Source organism: Macrotis lagotis, chromosome 1, assembly GCF_037893015.1.
Source record: "Macrotis lagotis isolate mMagLag1 chromosome 1, bilby.v1.9.chrom.fasta, whole genome shotgun sequence".
NCBI classification, from domain to species: domain Eukaryota; kingdom Metazoa; phylum Chordata; class Mammalia; order Peramelemorphia; family Peramelidae; genus Macrotis; species Macrotis lagotis.
Genome location: NC_133658.1, coordinates 397005693 through 397017427, shown reverse-complemented (window position 1 = coordinate 397017427; position 11735 = coordinate 397005693). Strand labels below are relative to the sequence as shown.

At 34.1% G+C, this 11735-nt stretch overlaps 1 non-coding gene across 1 annotated transcript; it reads right to left on the bottom strand.

The window, feature by feature from the left end:
• Positions 1-7751: 7751 nt before the first annotated feature.
• LOC141510751 (U6atac minor spliceosomal RNA) lies at positions 7752-7879 on the bottom strand. Its single transcript, XR_012475166.1, has one exon. It is a non-coding gene; the product is annotated as a U6atac minor spliceosomal RNA (small nuclear RNA).
• Positions 7880-11735: the final 3856 nt, after the last annotated feature.

The following is an 11735-nucleotide window of genomic DNA, read 5'->3' as shown; positions in this document are numbered from 1 at the left end:
ATTATTAATTGTATCTATAATTTATTGTTTGATTCACTCATTCTTTAAAATGAGGATATTTAGTTTCCAATTAGTTTTAGGTCCGTCTCTCTATGGCCTATTAATGCACATGATTTTTATTGCATTATGATCTAAGGAAGAAATATTCAGTATTTCTGCCTTTCTGCATTTGATCATAAAGTTTTTAATGTCCTTGTACATAGTCAATTTTTGTATAAGTGGCATGTACTACAAAAAAAGCATATTCCTTTGTATCCCCATTCAATTTTCTCCAAAGGTCTATCATGTCTAGGTTGTCTAACATTCTCTTCATCTCCTTAACTTCTTTCTTGTTTATTTTATGGTTAGACTTCTCTAAATCTGAGAGAAGGAGGTTGAGATATCCCACCAGTAGAGTTTTGCTGTCTTCCTGCAACACATTCAACTTCTCCTCTAATAATTTGGATGCTATACCAATTGGCACATACATATTTAGTATTGAAATTGCTTCATTGTCTATGGTACCTTTTGAGAGGATTTAATTTATTTCTTTATTTCTTTTAATGAGATCTATTTTAGTAACTGCTTTCTCTGAGATAAGGATTGCTACCTCTGCCTTTTTCTCTTCATCTGAAGCAAAATATATTCTGCTCCAGTCTTTTATCTTTAACCTATATGCATTTCCCTCAGTTTCAGATGAGTTTCTTATTAGCAGTATATTATAGGATTCTGGTTTTTAAACCACTCTTCTGTTTACTTATGTTTTATGGGAGAGTTCATCCCATTCATGTTCAAAGTTATAATTACTACCTCTTTATTGCCCTCCATGCCATCTTCCCTTTGTTTGTATTTTCCCCTTTTTTTTACTTTATCTATATTCCCCAGTATTTTACATATGAATACCATCTCCTTCAGTGTGTTTGCCCCTTATATCCACCTCTCCCCTATCTTTCCCCTTTCCTTTTGACCCTTTTTCTTTCCCTTCCTTCTGTTAGCTCCTCCTTTCCTCCCCCCTCCCCATCCCCTTTTAATATTTGAAAGCTACAATAAGTTTCTTAACTTATGAGTTTATGTTAATTCTTCTTTGAGCCAAATCTAATGAGAGTAAGATTCAGGCAGTTCTCACCTCCTCCCTTCTTCCCCTCTATTGCAATAGGTCCTTTGTACTTCTTCATAAAATGTGATTTACACCATTCAATCTCCTACATTCTTCTGTCCCTTTACTCTCCCCATTTTAGGAAGAAATTGTTTTTAAATCATTCTAATAGAGTCATGGACAAGTCATGAGTGTCCATTATTTTTTGCTAAGTATAGTATCTCCAATAGAGTTACAATTCTCAAGAGTTATGAGAATCTTTCTCCCAGGTATGGATATAGTAAGTTTCATCTTGTTGGGTAGCATTTTTTTCTTTTCATTTTTTGTACCTTTTCATGTGTCTGTTGAGTCTCCTGTTTGAAGTCCAAATTTTTTATTTACCTCTGGTCTTTTTGTCAGGAAAAGTTAGAAGTCTCCTGTTCATTAAATTCATCTATTCCCCTGAAAGAGAAGGCTCAGTTCTGAATGGTAATGAATTTTTGGCTGCTTTCCAAGCTTCCTTGCACTTTGGAATATCTCATTCTAGGCCTTTCAGTCCCTTAATGTTGATGCAGCCAGGTCCTGCATAATCCTTACTGTGGCTCCTTGGTATTTGAATTGTTTCTTTCTGGCTGCTTACAGGATTTTCTCTTTTTTCTGATGTTATGGAATTTAGTCACAATATTCCTTGAGGTTTTCATTTTGGGATACCTTTCAAAAGAGAATCAATGTATTGTTTCAATAACTATTTTGTCCTCTGGTTCCATGATATCGGGGCACTTTTCTTCAATAGATCCGGAAATATTGATCTAGGATTTTTTTTTATCCTCAATGTGTTCAGGAAGTACATTGACTTTTAAGTTGTCTCTATTGAATCTGTGCTCTAGGTCAGTAGTTTTGCCAATGTGGTATTTTACATTTTCTTCTATTTTTTTTTAATTTAACAGATTCTTATTCTTTTCTGAAGTCATTATTTTCCACACATTCGATTTTTTTTCAAGAAGAATATTCCTTATTTACCTTTTACAACTCATTTTCCAATTGGTCACTCCTATTTTTGAAGGAGTTTCCCATTTGTCCAATTGTGATTTTGAGAGATTTATCTTTCTTTTTTCACTTGTCCAATTATATTTTCCAATGATTTGTTTTCTTGTTGCAAGGTTTTAATTTTCTCTTGGGCTTCTTTTCCCAATTTTCCCAATGAATTTTTAAACTCCTTCCTGATATCTTCTAAGAAATCTTTCTAGGCTGGAGACCAATTCATATTTTCCTCAGATGTTCTAGTTCTCTCAGAATTAGGGTCTTTATCTTCCAAGTACTTTCCAATGGACACCCCCTTTCCACTGGTCTTTATTTTCTTAGGATATTGTGTTTGGGGGGGATCTTGGTTCATAGACCTTTGGAGTTGAAATCCCTAGAGTCTTAGCTCACTGTGCTTAATAACTCCAAGTAGGCCAGCCAATAGGAGGTGCTAGAGGCTTTTTCTGGGGTGTCTGTGACCTTGATTTGTGGCCTACTCCATAATGCTGAAGGAGTGGGGGGCAGAACATCAGGGTCTGAATTATCTTTGAACAATGTGTGCTGGGCCCTCAGGCTATATAGTTAATCTCATTATTCACTCAGTACTGAGAGAGAGATCTGCTGCCCACATCTGAGCCTGGGGTGGGGGAGGGGAGGTTTTTACTAGGTTTGTTCTGGGAAGAGTCCCTTTCTCCCACAGGGATAGGGGATAGGGATTCAAATGGAAACACTCAGACTCCCCTGAAAATATGGGGCACATGGCCCTGTTCTTCTAAGCCGGAGGAGATGAATGGATTGATGTCTAGCCATTGTGCTGGAGTTCTTCCACCTAGTGTGCTAGAACTTTCCCTCCAACCTTGCAGGAGCTCTCCTGCCCAGTCACAAAGCTAAAGCTTCCACCACTGTTCTCAGGTTAGACCCAAGTCTCACCCCACTGCTCCTGTGCTGGCCTCTCTGCTCTCTACCCCTGGCTCAACCACGCTCCCCTGAGACAAACCTTGTTTGTCGATGTTCCTCTCCTTTGCTCTTCACTATGTTTTTGTGGACCTGAATTCTGTTAAGAGGCTTGATTCATATTAGTTCTGAGGGAAATCCAGGAGACCTTAGGACAGTGCCTGGCTCTGACATCTTAGTAGGAAATCCCCAAAGTTAACAATGTTATCTTCTCACTACAGTGTTTTACTTCTTTGCTTCTTTTCTAAATCTTAGTAAGCACTTTAAAAATGCTATTTCGTTGCTTAAATGACTCAAAATTTTACTGAGAATCAACTTTCTCTAAAGCACAATTAAATATCTTTATATTGTTGATCATGCCTTAAAATAATGAAGCTAAACTGAACCAATGTAGGCTCAATAAATTCAGCTGGCTTCTTTGCCCTAAGAAGAATGTAGGGATCTGGTAATGGTTAACTTCAATATTTGCCTCTGCAAGAAACAATGTGGTTCAGAAAATACTTTAGCTAGGGTATCAGGAAACTATATTCTGGTTTTAACATCACTACTGACTTGACTAACTGTGTAGACTTAGGCAAGTCACTTTTCCCTTTGAGTCTCAGTTTCCTCCTCATAAAATAATGGCATTAGACTGCATGATTTATAAAATAATCCCTAGCTATGACATTCTATTTACTAAGGTCTATTCTAGTTCTGCTCTTATACCTCCTCTGTTCAAAGGTGCTTCCAGATTTTATTTTTTTAAATTCTAAGATTATGAAATTCTTTCAATGCTCTGAATTTTTATGCTCTAAATTCTTCTGATACTTTCAGTTCTGATATTCTATTGTCTGCAATTTAATGTTCATTTTAACAATGATAATATATGAAATTATGACCAGCAAGGGTTCCATCATGGACTTTCAAATTAAGTTGAAAGATGAACAACTCAGAAAATATTTGCATCAAATATACAAAGAAGGGTTTAATAACATATAGATTCAGACTACATAAAAATTATACCAATTGTATGATTATGAGCACTTCCCCAATTGATACACAAAGAATGTGAACAAATAATCCTCAATAATTGCAAATTATTAATAATCATGAAGTTTACCATTATATGCAGAAAATAAGCAAAAATGACAAAAAAGATGGACATAATTACTGGAGGAAGGCCTATTGGCCTTCTTATTCATACTTGGTAGAGCCCTGAGTCAATTAGTTGAAACATTCCATATACCAATTTACATTCATCTATAAACTAGTATCTAAAACATCCATATCTTTTTGTCCATCTAATCATGTCATTCCTAGTGCTGTATTCCAATCTAGTGAAAGGCAGAAAAAATCTAATGTATGTCCAAAACCTTCATGGCATCAGTTTCTGTGGTGGGGAAAACAACTAGATCTGTGTACATTAGTGCAGTATACAAATGCAATAGAATATTAATTGCATCATGAGAGTTGCACAATAATTCTAATTCAGAGAATCAGAGAAAGACTTTTATGAACTAGCAAAGAATCAGGAAAAAGGGCATAAAGAATCACTATAAAATACAAGTAAAACAGTAATGAAAAATCACAATTAAAAAACTAAACAATGTATATTATAATAATAATAAATTAAGCACCAGCAGAGTTAAGAAAATCTACCTCCTTCTTTACTTTGCTATAATAGGGAACTAAGGAAATGAAATGTCATTTTCATATCAGACATAGTTTATACGGTGGCTGCATTGCTGCACAATATTTTTTTTCATTTAAAATCTTTACTTCAGTGAGGGACTCGGTGGGAGAGAATGAGGGATATATTCAGCAATTAGCTATGTAATCTATAAATAGCATTTAAAAAATTCAATCATGGCAGTATCTGGGCAGGAGATTCTAGAATATGTATCATAGAAAAATGAATAAGCTAACAGACTTTTACCACTAGACATAGAAAGAATATCAATGACAATTATGGAAGTAAATTATGATAGTTTTGGAATCTGGGTTCAATTTCAGACAGAATGTAGCATGAGAGAATATATAAGAAACACACCAGTATATCAATTTAACTAATCATATTTTTAAAACCATAATTGTACTTTAATATTTTTGAGGGAAATTTGTATGTTTGTAGCATTTAGTTAAAACAGATTCTTACAGCTAGTTCAGCAACATGTAGCTATTATACATTGAGATGTTCCAAGATGCCACAGGGATTAATTCTTTTGTCAGTGGATTGAAACAGTCTAGCAATCTGTCATTTATATGAGTTGAAGAACAAACAGGAATATTTCTGCATGTTTCAACAGCTTGAGCTCTGATACAAAAATCTTAAAAACCATGTCTCTTAAAAGTTACAAACTTAGACTCATAGAATTAGTCTTAAAGTCTTAATTAGTCTCAAAGTTGACAAGAACATAAATAATATCAATAATATCAAGTATAAAATGTCAAAGTTCACATAGATTTTAGAATAATTATTGTGGAATATTTGAATTAGAAGGGACTTTGGAACACTGACTATCAGACCCAAGAGAAAGGTAAATTAGGAAAAACTTTAGAGCATGAAAAATATATTGGGTCTAGACTATAGAATAGGAGAACTACAAGGAATCTTAAAAGGCAGAATATCCGAATTGACAGAAATCTTTGAGAATATCATATAACCTACTCATTTAAAATATGAGGATAGGCTAAAATTCATATTACATGTGTACTAATATCATGTATATGTCAAATTCCAAAAAACAAAGAAAAGGATTAATCATTTACTAATTTCTTAATCTTTTGTGTTTGGGGAGAGGGGTGTGTGTTTGTTTGTGTGTGTGTGTGTGTGTGTGTGTGTGTGTGTGTGTGTGTGTGTGTGGTGTGTTTCTTGTATGGAGAGAGAAAGGCAGAGAGACAGATAGACAGCAACAGACAGAGACAGAGACAGACAGAGAGAGGTAGAGAGACAGAGACAGAGACAGAGAGAGTGAGAGAGAAGGGAGGAGAGGAGAGAAGGGACAGGAGAGGAGGGGAGGGGTGGGGAGGAGAGGAGGGGAAGGGAAGATAAATGTTAAAAAGTGAGATGGTAGAAAGATGATAAAAGATATAGAAAGATGAGACTTATAAGATATAGATATTGATACAAATATGGATATTAATAGATAATATGGATAGATATAAATAGCTGTATTTCAATGTAATTGATTTTCTTTGTGATTCCTTTATTTCTAGTTTATGTATTTAAAAACATTATTCACCTAAAGGATCCCTAAATTTCACTAACTTGTTAAAGGAGTCTATGACACAAAAAATTATGACACCATTAAATGTGATGAAGATGGTGAATTCAAAGAAGTTGAACAGTTAGAAGAGAATGGACAAATATGGGATGCTTATATTTTGATGGGGTGAATGATACAAATGCTATATTATGAAAAGTAAAATATAAAAACACTATTTTCAAAAATGACTTAAACAACAAAACAGTGCAATCATACCAAAGGATAACAGATCTTTGGTGAATTAAAAGACTTCTAAGTCTTTTTTGATGAAAAGATTTTTGCTGGTGAAAACTTTAAAATGCAGACACAAAAGTCAGGAGAATATAAAAATGAAAATACAAGCGATCAACAGCATTAAAATACATAAATTAGAGGATTCATATTTGAAGGGAGAATAATACAAATGCTCTCTCAATAGTAAATGAGAAACTTAAATAAGGTAAAGGGCCTGAGATTGAGGGTTTATTTTTTTAGGTTTTGATTTTTTTTCTTTACAATTTTATTTATTTTGAGTTTTACAACTTTACTCCTAATCTTCCTTCCCTCCCCCCCACAAAAAAGCAGTCTGTTAGTCTTTACACTCTTTTGATGGTTTACTTTGACCTAAGTTGAATGTGATGAGAGAGAAATCACATCCTTAAGGAAGAAAAACAAAAAATAAAAAATAAAGAGTTACATTTTTTTTTAAATTAAAGGTAATACTCTTTGGTCTTTGTTCAAACTTCACAATTCCTTCTCTGGATACAGATGATAATCTTCATCACAGATATCCCAAAATTGACCCTAGTTGTTGCACTAATGGAATGAGCAAGTCCATCAAGGTTGGTCATCAGCCCATGTTGCTGTTAGGGTGTACAATGTTCTGGTTCTGCTCATCTCACTCAGCATCAGTTCATGCAAATCCCTCCAGGCTTCCCTGAATTCCCATCCCTCCTGGTTTCTAATAGAACAATAGTGTTCCATGACATACATATACCACAGTTTGTTAAGTCATTCCCCAAATGAAGGACATTTACTTAATTTCCAAATCTTTCCCATCACAAACAGGGTTGCTATTAATATTTTTGTACAAGTAATGTTTTCACTCTTTTTCATCATCTTTTCAGGGTATAGACCAGTAGTGGTAATGCTGGATTAAAGGGTATGCACATTTTTGCTACACTTTGGGCATAATTCCAAATTTCTCTCCAGAAAGGTTAGATGAGTTCACAGCTCCACCAACAATGTATTAGTGTACCAGATTTCCCACATCCCTTCCAACATTGATTACTGTCCTTTCTGGTCATAGTGGCCAGTCTAAGAGGTGTGAGGTGGTATCTCAGAAATGTTTTAATCTGCATTTCTCTAATAAGTAATGATTTAGAGCAATTTTTCATATGATTATGGATTGCTTTGATTTCCTTATCTGTAAATTGCTTTTGCAAATCTTTTGACCATTTGTCAATTGGGGAATGGCTTTTCTTTTTTTGAAAATTTGACTAAAAACATGATTAGATGCCACAGAGTAGGTGGCAATGCCTTAACTGTATATGTGTTGTAAAGGCCACTAGGACCTCTTCCATTCTCATCAAGGGGAGTGCTAACCTTCTTTCCTTTCATACAACATCCTTTTCTCCTTTCATACATGAGGTTTTGATTATTACATAAAAGAAAGGAAAGTAAGGAGAGAAGGAACATATTAGAGGAGAATGAAGGAGCATGTAGCAAACAGAATTAGGGGCAGAAATAGAAGATTATAGAAAAAGTAGGAAGGGAATAGTGGGCCACACTTGAACTTCACTTTCATCCGAATTAGTCAAAGGAGTAACAATTCACACCTCCCCCCTACACACACACACATACACACACACACACAAACACACACACACACACACATACACACAGACAGACACAATGGGATACAGACATACAATGAGGAAAACAAATGAGATTTGGAAGAGGAGGAAATAATAGGGGAGATTCAGGGAGAAATTAACCAAAAACAATTAAACACTAAATCAGAGGGTTGGGGCAGCTTGGTGGTGCAGTGGATACAGCAATGGCCCTGGAAACAGCTGGACCTGAGTTCAAATTTGACCTCAGACACTTAATAATTACTTAACTGTGTGACTGTGGGCAAGTCCTTTAACCCCATTGCCTTGAAAAAACTAAAAAAAAATTAAGAAATAAAAAAAAATTCAAGGGAAGAATCACAAAGAGTAGCTTTAAAGGAAATATAGTGAATCCCTATTGATTTTATACATACATATATATATGTATAAATATATATATATATATATATATATATATATATATAGTAAAATGCAAGAGAGTTCAACAAATTCCTTCCAGAATTAATCAAATCTGATAAACTATTAAGAACATAGAGTTAAGAACCTGAATAAAATTTTAGAAAAGTTAGATATGGCAATTAGTAGAAGGGAATAGAACTGTGAATATTTCTCGGCTATGGGTGTCTCCCTGAAAAAAGCTAACCATGAATTTGGACAAAAAAAGCATCATTGACAAATTTAGGAAAATTGTCCTTTATCTGAGTAAAATTACTGAGTACAATACAATTTAAAATATATTTCATAAAATTGTACTGAGGGAATAAAGAAAAATAATTGGAGGCTAAATAATTTAATCAGGCAGTCAAAAATCGTTATTAAGTGCCCACCATATGCCAAGTATTATGCTAAGCTTTGAGGGATACAAGAAAGACAATGATATTCTCTCCCCTCAAGAATTTCACAATCTAACTTTAATGAATTGACAAGTAAAAGTACTAATCGCAGAAGCAATAAACCATTTCATTAATAGTAATGACAAAAGTGGAACTTATATTAAACAAAATATTAAATATATATTCTAAAGCACAGATCTAGTCATATCAAGCCCCTTCAATAAAATCCATTGGTTATCATCAGTATTAAATGGAAAATCCTAAAGCTGTCATTTAAAGCCTTTAAAAAACTGACCTTGCTACTGTTCCAATCTTTTTGCTTTGTAACCCTTCAACATTCTTTTGTGACACTGATGTTTTTTGTTGTTAGTCCCAGAGTGCACACCTCTCCAGATTCTTTGTCTTTTTGCTAGTGTCAACCTATCCCCCCATGCCTGAATTGATTTCTCTCTTCATCAATAATTCCTGTTTCCTTCAAGTCTCAGCTCAAATCTGACTTTCCACAGGAAATCTTTCCTGTGCTACACTGAAATTGCCTTCAAGTTCTCCTGTGTTTATCTCACATATACATGATTATATTCTCATTGACATTCTCATTATAATGTGAGTTCCTTGAGAAAGGGGCTGTTTTTGAATTTCTTTTTATCCCTAAACCTTGGCACAGTGCCTAATGCATATTAAACATTTAATGACTCTTGCTTTGATTGAATTAAGAACTCTGATCAAGGCAGAAATTCTAAACTTTAGTTCCAGAGGCTGGTAAACATGCTACGCACTTACAGAAAGATATGATGGTCTCAATATGCAGAGTGAAACCCATTTTGGACTTAGCCAATGCACACATGAGTTTTCTTGGTTCATATTTATCACGGGTTTGGTTTTGGTATTTTTCCCGATACAGGATAAGGGAGAGAAAATAAATTGCTGTTCACTGAAAAATTAAACTAAATTAAAAAAAACAAGCAAGAAAAATCCTATGAGATGTAAAGTGACTTGTTCAAGTTTACATGAAAAATAAGGGGTCCAAATGTGATCTATTACTTAACCCTTTTCATTTCCAATTTCATCATAGTGTCTTGCTATATCTTTTTCCAAAATGATGGGAAGGGATGTCAAGCTCAGGAATTGCTGCCTGAAGAAGGTGACATTTGACTTGAGTCTTAAAGGTGAAGATAAGGAATACTTCATGTATGGGAATCATAGAATGAAAAAGATGGAATCGGGAAATGAAATGTCATGAGAGTATGATCATTTATATATTGAGCTGAGGTGGAATGAAATACTTTGCTATTGAATTTAAGTAGACTGAAGATATGGGAAGTCAGATTATTTGAAGGACACCAATTATGTTTGCTGATGCTTCATAGGATGGAATATATATATATGTATATATATATATATATATCTACAAATATATATATATATATATATATATATATATATTTATATGTTTGTATGTATATACATTGTTGTAGAATAAGAGAGAAATGAACACAGAGTGGATCTGGATGAGTTACATTGGGAACTCTGGGGAGGAGCACAAATGATGCTTGTCACTGAAACATCCTGAAAACAGAGATAGAAAGACATCAAATTTGAACTTTTCCCCAAAATCTGATTTATGTAAACCAGGAGAGTGTTATGATGTATTTTTCTTACAGTCCCTTACCAAAATACCCATGCACATACATGTGAAATAGAACTTTCCATTTTAACAAAGAAAATGTTAAGCAAAACTAAATTATACAGGCACTTTCTCTAATATCACACTCAATTCATCAAACCTTCAGTTACTATAATCATCTATAAATAGGATGACAAAAGATTTGGTTTTTATTTTATAAACATATATGACATTCAAAGATCTCACATTCAGGTATGATTTATAATATTTTTTTTATTTTTGCAAGGCAGTGGGGTTACATGACTTGCCCAAGGTCACACAGCTCGGTAATTATTAAGTGTCAGGCCAGATTTGAACTCAGGTACTCCTGACTCCAGGGCCAGTGCTCTATCAACTGTGACACCTGGCCACCTCAAAATGATTTTTAAAAAGTGAAAATAATACATATTGATCTGCAATCAGACTGCATAATTTTTTCTCTGGATGTGGACAGCATTTACTTTATCTTTTTTTAAATTTAATTTAATTTTTCCAATTTCATGCATTCATCTATTTGCAAGTTTATGAGATCCACATTTTTCTACCACTTTCCCATTCTTCTCCTCCCCAAGATGATGAACAGTCTCATAAAAGTTGTATTGGTATGATCATGTTTAATATATTTCCATATTAGTCCTGTTCTGAAAGAGGAATTAAAACTAAGAAAAAAAAACAATGAATAGAAAAGAAAAAAATAAGAGAAATTTGAAAAGTCAGCATGAAATTCTTTGCTTATGCTATACATATATATCTAAGTCTATATGTATGCATGTGCATATATGTATATATGTATGTATGTATGTATGTATGTATGTATTCCATTTTGGGAAACATCAGCAAACATAATGAAAGTCCCTCAAATATTCTGGCTTCCAAGATCCTAAGAATCCAGAATTTTTTTTAAGAATGTAAGGCCCTGGAAATCTTTTTAAATTTATTTTTCCCTCCAGCCCAGATGACAGAGAGAAGAGAGGGACTGTGTTAAATTCTCCTGGTGTCCTCTCAAAAATAACGTGAAAGAAACCTCTTAACAGAACCTTTATTGACAAAACCCAGAAAAAGAATCTAGAAGAACATCTACTAACAAGGTCTGTCTTGGAGACTGTGGCTGAACCAGGAGTAGAAATCAGAAGG